General features: G+C 33.0%; 1 protein-coding gene across 1 annotated transcript in view; it reads left to right on the forward strand.

Moving 5' to 3' along the window:
• Positions 1-10,466, forward strand: part of LOC127867092 (uncharacterized) — a 377,266-nt gene that overhangs the window by 159,654 nt on the left and 207,146 nt on the right. The gene's annotated exons all lie outside the window — the stretch shown is intronic.

A 10,466-nucleotide genomic window follows, 5' to 3' on the forward strand; every position in this document is an offset into this window, starting at 1 on the left:
GAGGTTTCTATGTACCTATGTAGCCGGATTGCGCCCTCAGAGCGCCCAACACCGACACAGATCACGCTACTCTCCGGTCAAACACAATACTGCATAGGACTACTGCCTTTGTCACCATATTATCAGAATCATTAAAGTGCAAAATGGAAACTTTCAACTGTCCTTTCACTTCATAAGCCATTGGCGATCTTCAATGATCGCTTATTTCCGAGAGATGCATTTTATTTTTTTCAAACTTCGAATTTTGATATATGTTTAACTTATTCATTTAGATTACATTATTTTCACTATAAATATTGACTTTGATCCAATTATCATCTGAAAAATACGATTTCGCGATTTCTTCAAAGATCGAGCGAGCCTTTTTACCTGTTTACTTATATATATCTAATTTAAGGTTACACAGATGTAAAGTTGTCGTGGCCGAGTGGGTAAGGCGATAAAATTGAAATCTTTTGGGATTTTCCCGCGCAGGTTCGATTCCTGCCGACATCGCATACTTTTTGCGACGCGTTTTATTTCTTTTCTAACGTAATTTGATTTAATATAGCACATAAGCTATGTTTTTTGTTAAATATGTTGACAATTGTATGCACATCCTTCAATTTTAAAATTAAAACAACGTTATGGCTAAATTGATTAATTTACTGCTGAAAATACGAATGATGCATGTTGCATTTTTATTTTTATTTCAAAAAGTAAACGGTAAATCTGTCTATTTTTTGGTATTTTTGCTGTATATAGTGTTTATATAAAAACTTAATTTAAAATATAACTTAAATGATACTATTTTGAATTTTATGACACTTTGTTTTTAACCGACCCAATTTTTACTTGGCTGAAATCACTTACATTTCATGGCGCTATTCCATAGATTAAAATTTGTAAAAAATAAATGTCTGTAAAAGAATACTTATTTCATCTTGTTTAAACTTTAAACACCTTTACTGCATCTGTACACACCAACTGCATGCCCACATTTGGAAATTTGAATGAATTATGGAACTTTTATATACCCCAGGGGTGAAAATAAACTGGACAAAAGCCGAGCGTGAGGGTGGTTTTGAAAAAATCGGTTTATTTTTTTTAAGCATGGAAAGCTACCTACAAATTTGCATGTAGTTTAGTGAAATGATGCTGATTAGGAAAATAATTAATTAAATTATATTTGGATATGTGCCCATTAGAGGTGCGCAAGCTTAAAAAGGTAGAATTACCGAAATTCCCGTTCTTACACGTTGTAGCATGGATCGGGTATTGAACACGATACACGTGTGTATTAGCACCCTACTGTAGTCCCGGCGGGGTTATCAACTGCACCAATACACCGGTAAGCAACCAGGGGAATATCATATGAAAAAAGAACTATCATGCATGTTTGTTTTGTTAAAGTGTGTCACAAAATTTCCCTAACTGCCGATGTCGGCTATAATCTCGGTATAAACATGCAAAGAAATTAACATATATATAATGTTAATGCCGATATGTTATTGGACATTTTGTATGTCAAATGTTCATTATTTGCATTAAAATTAAGACGATTGTATTGAACACGATACACGTGTGTATTAGCACCCTACTGTAGTCCCGGCGGGGTTATCAACTGTACCAATACACCGGTAAGCAACCAGGGGAATATCATATGAAAAAAGAACTATCATGCATGTTTGATGTGTTAAAGTGTGTCACTAAATTTCCCTAACTGCCGATGTCGGCTATAATTTCGGTATAAACATGCACAGAAATTAACATATATATAATGTTATTGCCGGTATGTTATTGGACATTTTGTATGTCAAATGTTCATTATTTGTATTAAAATTAAGACGATGCTTATTTGCCAGAAAGCGTTTATTTCAAATTCAAAACAAGCAATAATCATACATAATACCAAAATATAAAACTAACAAAATGGCAACACTCTCGCTTAACGCAACGTTCAGAAGCACGCGCACTTAACAAAATTATTGCAACTAATGCAAGCTGTAATTAATATGTGACTACTTGCTATACAACAGGTATCATGCGAAAATTGATCTTATTTAATTGTGGTTCCCTCTTTGAATTTATGTTGCCTGTCGACTTTTAGAATAATGTGTCAGTAAGAAATGTATTGCTTGCTCTACAACCAGCATCATGCGAAAATGGATCTTATTTAATTGTAAATCCCTCTTTGAACTTAAGTTGTCAGTCGACTTTTAGAATAATGTGTCAGTAATAAATGTTTTTCTTCAGTTTCACATGTTTTTTAAGAAAATTTAGTGAAAGATGCAAATGTGTCTTATTTATTTTTTTCTGTGTCTTCAATGTATCTTATTTATATGTGACTGCGTGCTTATTTTTTTTTCAAGAAATGAAAGATGCAAATGTGTCTTATTTTAATTTTATCCATGTCTTAAATGTGGCTTATTTATATAAGATAAAATGATATACTGCCAGTGGCATGCAAAAAAGGATCTAATTTCTTAATATCCACATTCACGCTTTGTTCTTTATTAGCACCGTCTTTAATTAGGCTATCTATTTAAAGTACAGATTACTGTGAACTTAATAATTGTGCAACGGTGATGTTGATCCATTATCGTTGTTAATTTAAAATGTAGACAACAAGTTAGCAATTAATGAAATCAGTTATTTTGGAAGTAAATCTAATTGTTTCTGTACAGTAGCCAGGTGGATGTGTATTGAGCGGATAAGATAGGGATCACCACAACAAGTTTCTAATACACAGTATAGACTTCCCCTATTATTATTAATTACCTGATTGGAATAAAAAAAGTGTTAAAGATCATTTCATGTGAAAAGCAGGATTTCTGACATAATTTCAATCGTTTTGCTTTTATACACAATTTCATGGAACAATGAATATATTGGCGCGATGGAACACAATTTATAAATCAAGCTGACAGTATAGTATCATTTTTTAATTATGTGTAATTTAATTCGCATTTCTCCCTTAACTCGTTCAATGACACGTGAACTTATATCAATTATAAAACATCACGTGCATCATTAAATATTTTTTTTAATTATGAAAACATATATGTTCTACATGGTTTTGTTTAGTTTTTTTTCTCAACCAGAGAGACATTATAAAACATTGTTATATATAAAGCGCTTTACTTTTCTACATTACATAAAGATATATCGATTTTTTTGTTAAGTGTACGTGCTTGACATATTTATAAAAAGGCAGTGTTTATTTTTGTAATAAAATCGAAAATTGACATTTAATTTGATGCAATCCACATTGTTTAGCGGCCAAGCGCAGTATTCCGCTCTCGGCGGCCGATGGTGTATTGCAATATATACAATGAAAAGCTGGGTTTCTGACATAATTTCAATCGTTTTGTTGACGCGGAAGTGCTTTTTGGTGGCCAAAAATACTATTGTTCCCTTTATTTAAACCTAAATCAGTATTTTTTTACACTTGAAGGTTTGTACAGCGGGGATTTCGGTACCGGCGCGGGTTTATGTGCTTGTTAAGAATTACCGAAATCCCCGCTAAGAGGCAACATATTATCCTGATTTATGCTTTGATTAAACATTGAAACTAAATTGCAAAAGTGTATAGCATATTGTAAATAAGGTAGTACGATATCATTTGTTTCATCAGATTTGTTTGGAAAATACTTTCTGAAGACTTATTATTACTATGTCATGTTATATTTACATATACTTTTGTGTAACCAATGTTTTAAATGTACATTTTACCTTTTTTACATTCGTTTACACATTTTTCACATTAATAAACTATTTAATAATGGAAAAAATATTCTGATAAGAGTGTTTAAATGATTAACACTAATATGATTGTGTACAAATCAACATTAATGCAAAGCCAAAACCCAAACATAATGACATATAGACCCTTTAAGGCGTAATATGGGGGATTGGCGTAAACATGGGTGATTTCGGCTCTGGGCGTACGAATGTAGCAGTACCGAAATCCCCGCTAATTATTTTCCAAAAGAAGTAACCGAATGGGAGATAATACATGTCACTGGTTGCTAATGAAAAAAAACACTATAATAATTTTGTTGACACTTGAAGGTTTGTACAGCAGGATTTCGGTACCGGCGCGCGTTTAAGTTCTAGTGTAGAATTACCGAAATCCCCACTGAAAGGCAACTTAATGCTGTCAAGAGTGCTTAATAATTAAAATTAATATCAAATTTGTTGCACCTTAACATTCATGTGAAGTCAAAAACCATTCATACCGATGACCTATTGACCCTTTAAGGCGTAAATATGGGGATTTCGGTACTAGGCGGGCGAATGTAGAATTACCGAAATCCCCTTTTCATCATCGCACATTAGTGTAACATAAATTTTAACACAATATATGTAGGGAAACTCATATGAATCGCGTAATGTGAAAATGATTATTATGCTATAATTCGACCACGAAACTTGACGTGACTTAATACCGGACATTATGGAATGGAGCTACGCTTGCCGTATTTGACATAAGACCCATTTTCGCAAATTATCTTATCAATGCTTATATGAATTTGATTGCTATAATCTTATGCGTATTCGACACGGAATTATTGTCAAGGTTTTTCATTTTGTCAATATTTATCATAGCAGGGGACATTGCTGACATCAATATGGATACTGTTTTCATTTTCTGTCGAGAAATGATATGACTTATTATCAAGATTATTTTATAGTACGGTAGCGTTCTCTTCACAATTGAGATTTATTTGTACAGGTAAATTGCTCTTATACTCACCATTCGGACTCGACGATCGGCTCGAATAAAAATGTTAGTCGCTTAAAAGTACAAATTCATCATATTGAGCACGATTATTATTATTATTATTATTATTATTATTATTATTATTATTATTATTATTATTATTATTATTATTATAATTATTATTATTATATAGCTTTTAGAAACTTATACCTTAAAAAAAATCCCATTGGAAAAAAAAATCCCATGGGAAAAAAAATCCCATGGGACAAAAAAATCCCATGGGAAAAAAATCCCATGGGATTTTTTTATTATTTTAAAACACGATATAACGCGTTGAAATCGCGAGAAATGCGCATCATTTGTTAAAAGGTAGTGTTTCTGAAGGTTACATGAATAAATCTCTAAAAATCAGAAAAAAATCCCATGGGATTTTTTTTTCCCATAAAAAAATGGGATTTTTTTTCTATCAAAGTAAATTGAACGAAAATAAGCACAAATGCTTTAACAATGCTTAAAATCGATAACTAAGCACAAACGAACGTGTTTTATGTTTTTGAAAATCCCATGGGATTTTTTCTCCCATAAAAAAAGCTGGAGAAAAATCCCATGGGAGAAACCAAAATTCCCATGGGATAATGAAAAATCCCATGGGAAATTACAAAAATCCCATGGGAACCCCAACTTTGCAAATAAAGTTCATAGTGAAGAAAACGCATTTAACAAGCAAAAATAACCAATTATTAATCACAAGTTAGACTTTTATCTTATACTTTATCACAAATAAGCAAACCTTCAAGAAAAAGGGTACTTAAGTTTGCGAAATTTCGGTTTCGCAAAGTTTTTCCGGTGGCCGTTTGTAACGAATTCGAATCATCCTTTCGGTCGGTACGTCGCTGGTATAACACGCCGCGCATGTATACTCTAGTATATCAGGTTTCTGCGTATCAACAAAACATATATGTTGTTTCTAGAATTATAAAATGGACGACATTCTTTGCGTTAATCTATTGACGTGTTTTGAAAGTTATGTGCTTTTGAACTTTGGATAGTAACTTTAGTGTAAATGTGTACTTTGGGTCGCAAACTTGTATCAAGTTGTATGTGTATCATCAAGCCCCTTTTAAAAACTGTGAATTATGATATGTAAGAATGCAGAACAGTCTTTTTGTGTATATTATTATATATTATTGTATTATGAACCCTTGAAGATATGTATTTTTTAAGTGCTTAACATGATTGGGCATATAGAGTATGCCACTTTATTCGTATGTAAATGTATGTTCCCTTGTACATAGACTCTTAATTCCGAAAAAATACCGCGTAACATTTTGTATCATCTGACGACGCAAGAGACTCAAGCTTGGTATTTATTCACTAATACACGTGTTTACACAAGTTTGAAATGAGACATTGTGGTGGTATTTGTGTTTGTCAATTGCTGTTCTAGTTATATTTTATAGATTGGGTTGATTTAATCTCATTCTGAGTTCCTAATTTAAAGCTTAGATAACTTGTATTTGTTTTAGTAAAGGGTATCTTCTGCATTCAAAAATCAAATACAATTTAGAGAAAGTTTGAAATGTTTGTTTCTGAAAAGCTTGTGCAGGATTGAACTAAAAATACGTTTATTAAAACGTTTGCATATATCAATACATGAAAAGCATATGCTTCGTCAAATGTGGCAAACATCGAAGTTACCACAAAGTGAAGTATATATAATTTCAGTACGCAGTGAAGGAATGATTAATATGAACATAACATGTTAAAAGCCTTGAGATAATATGACCACATGCAAACATATTTGCAGTTTATTGAATACAAGCGATTTAGACAAAAGTAAGTGTATTCCTAAACTGAGAAGTGAAGTTCACGGTATCGTTCTTAATGCGTGCATATCCAGTATGTATGGTCAAGTTAGTGATATGTTCTTATAAACATGCATTATATCAATTGTTTATATATATCTATGCAAATTGTGACATTATGTTATGCCTTTGCTTTTAGCTGGCTACACGACAACTAGATCAACCGGATGTAAGCCGATACAGTGCTTATTGGAGTGTGGGAATCCACCCAAGTTCAAAAAAGACGGAAACGGGTGTGAAGTGTGCCAGTGTGACTTTTCTGGTTGAAACATGATTTTTATGTAAATGAAATTAATGTATCAACAACTTTACACGAGTTATACCCGAAGTTGTTGTGCTATAATTATGTTTATTAAAGAAACGGGTGACTTTTCCAATAGACGTGGGCTGTTACGTTGGTTCAGGTGACATCAACTTATTCAGTCTACAACGTAAAAAGACAACTACATGAAACTACAGCTATAACAGCACACCACAACCTTTATTCCAATAACCAAACGGATTGACACATAAACAAGCGAGCTAGATAAAACGAACAGAATAGTACAAATATCAAACACAAAGAATCTGGGGCTACCGGCTTAGCATTGAACCTAGAAGAATAATGAAAAAAATAATGAATATTTATTAACTGCTTGAAGATTTTAATCTTTTTTTGCACTAATGTATTTTTAATAAACAACAATCATGATAATTGATAATGAAAAACAGGCCAGAAGGAATTTTAACACACTGCACACTTTATTTATATTTCATTATTTTCATATTATGCTAGATGATTGGCCTAGCCCTCGTCAATATTTCGTTTCATCCTGTCACACGCCTTTAAACCAGCCCGATAACCAGGTAACCTACTATCCCAAAAGATATTAGGTTAGTTGACCACGTGACCTCGAATATCCGTCAGTTGCTCTCCGCGCATGCGCATGCCTTAACTATTTTCTATTAATAAACTATACTTTTTTCTATTAAAAAATACCAAATACATGTTAAGTACTGTTTGTTTAAAGATTATTATTTTAAGAGCATAATTTCGTCTTTGTGTATTGAGTTAATAACGATTAACTCGATTTCTGTGTTGTTTAACAAGATGGAAGCTAGCCTTAGAGCTTTGCATGACGTGACTTCACAATGTTTTTTGCTCTCGCGTGGGTTTTCCTATATTTAATATTTAAACACAAAATACTCGAAAACTAGATATTTGAGAAACATTTCAACGAATGCTGAAAAATCTGACAGGATAAATAGAATAATAGGTTGGTGACGGGGATGGAGAATGGTTATCTGGCTCGTCGGAGGATCTTATCGTGTTCGCCTTCGTCTCACCCGATAAATTCCTGCGACTTGCCAGATAACCATTCTCCTGCGACTTGCCAGATAACCATTCTCCATCCCCGTCACCAACCTATTATTCTCTATGACTCTGCCGATAATTATAACAGAGATGTATATCTAAATTCAGATTTAGAAATACTAGACTCACTACCACATGTTCTTCTACAACGTACACAATAAGGAGGAACAATAACAATATGGCTGATCCATTAGAAATCTTTTCAAATTGCATCACGATTAAACTTGAACAAACCATAAATGGGCTCACATGCCGGACGTGAGTTGTTTTTGTTTAATGTGGGGACAATTATAAACCCGCATCACATACCGCAATTTACATACACGTGTGTTCAGTGTTAATTCTAACGCCAGTGTTCCACAACTTAACTTTATCAGAGGGGAAAATGTCTGCCATAAAATGCATGTGACCGGGACAGTAATTGGACCACGGAGACCAAGCGGTAGTAATACTAATTCAAGCTGGGCTAGGCGATCCGTATATTGATTGTGTTTAGGCATATTGCCTTACTAACGATGAGTCTGAAAATAACCCTGATGCACGTTTCAGTTTCGATTTCACTGAAGTTGTCATGAATAATATAAATGTATTATAGTTCGCGTTTTTTTGTCAGGAATATAATCACTTATTTCATATCGCTCTGGTTAACTGATTGAAAGTGGTGGTAATGCTGCTCAAACAACGGAACACATAAGTACGTCAGACTTACACTAATCAATTGATCCGATATTGTACACCTCATTCGAGGTTGCAGTTGTATGCAACGGGTCCCTAACAAGTTGTTGTTATTAACCAAATTAAAGGTGTGTTGCTCTTATAAAATATATTTCTATAACCTAGCAGTCGCATTAAATGTAACGTAAGTAATGTGTTGGTTCTAGTGTGTCATTTGCATCAAATCAATAAACTTAATACATGTTCAAGACTCCAATAACAAATAACCAAATATATACACTTTCCCAAATGGTATTAACATTAAAGATTGCTTTAAATGAACTTTGGACATGAATTTCCATGTGCATCAAAATATATATGTGTTTTCTTGCCACGGACCTGCTAAGGACCGACCCCCGCGGTGGACCTCCACCCCTACTTAAATGTTTAATTAAACAATTGTCTAGTCAAAATGTCGACGGATTAAAATTCAGTTAAACGACAAGGATATGTTCAACTTTTTAAATTTATTTGTGTTGATGTAAGATGACTTAAAGGGTTGAGGTGAGTCAAAAGATTATTCAAAATAAATTCATCCAATGTGATTTAAACTAATATATATTATTTACGCAACATTTTTTATAACATACATGCCAATACACGCACTTAGTTTTACTTGATATAGCGTATACACAAAATCTGGTTAAATGCGGAATGATGAAAAATTGGCATTTCCAGGACTGAATTGAACCTTGAAAAGTATGAAACAATAAACATATTTCTCAACGAATGGCGAGCATATATACGGGAATCCGCTAGATGCAATAATTAAAGATTGTTTACAGATACGTTTGAAACTTACCTGGTTCAAACTCCAGATTTTTTTGGTAATAAACATGATACAAATTCGTGTGAGAATTAAAAGGAACATAGCATTTATAACGTTTGCATTGAATGAAGCGACTTGACAGATCTAAAAAATTATTTGTATGGATACAAATATGTCACGCAATTCTATTTAAATTGTTTATCGCAACCGTTTCTTTTAATAGCAGAACGTGCAGAATTCTATACAGTTAAAAGTCATTTATACACGTTAAATGCATAACATGTTTTTCGAGTTTGCTTTATATGCTTTGTAATATTGTCTTGTTTCTATAGTTTGCTTAATATGTGGATATTGTGTTTGTTTCTTTTGCAGAGCTTTTTAATATTTTATCCATAATGTTTTTTGCCGTATACATCGTAGCAACATCCGTTATGTATATACTGTGATTGGTATGGGATGTGTTATTGGATAATGTTTGCTTATATTGTCATGTTTGATATGTTTGGAGCTTAAAATAAAGTTATTGTATAAACGTATTAAACTATTGAGTTAAACCGTGTGTCCGCTTTTAATATCATACATCATGTTTGACTCTAACGACAATAGTTATTAAATCATCTAGTGGTTAGTTATACTGAGGCAATAATTTGGTGCTGAACTTACTGACTGCCTTGATAAGAAAATGTACGGGTTGTTAAGTTCATCCATAGTACTGGAGTGCTAACAGGGCATTTAACCTTTATGTATAAGTGACAAGAAACTAAATAGTGTAATGCATTGTTATAGCTGTTATTTTACAGTTAAAACGTATCGTCTAATTCCGTTCAACATTTCCTTCTTTAAAAAATAATTAACGTTTAAATGATATGTGCGAAAATCGGGTAACGAATATGCTTCAAGCTTACATAAGTTTATAAACCCACACGTTGACCGAACTTTTAAGATGGTAGTCCACCAAGTGTAAGCCAGAGCTTTATAACATAGCGGTCGGAGTCAAACAGTTGATCTTTGAACGTATTGGATTGTAATGTATGCAATAAATTGCACAATTGCTTCAAC

Source organism: Dreissena polymorpha, chromosome 2 (genome assembly GCF_020536995.1).
Source record: "Dreissena polymorpha isolate Duluth1 chromosome 2, UMN_Dpol_1.0, whole genome shotgun sequence".
Lineage (NCBI taxonomy): Eukaryota > Metazoa > Mollusca > Bivalvia > Myida > Dreissenidae > Dreissena > Dreissena polymorpha.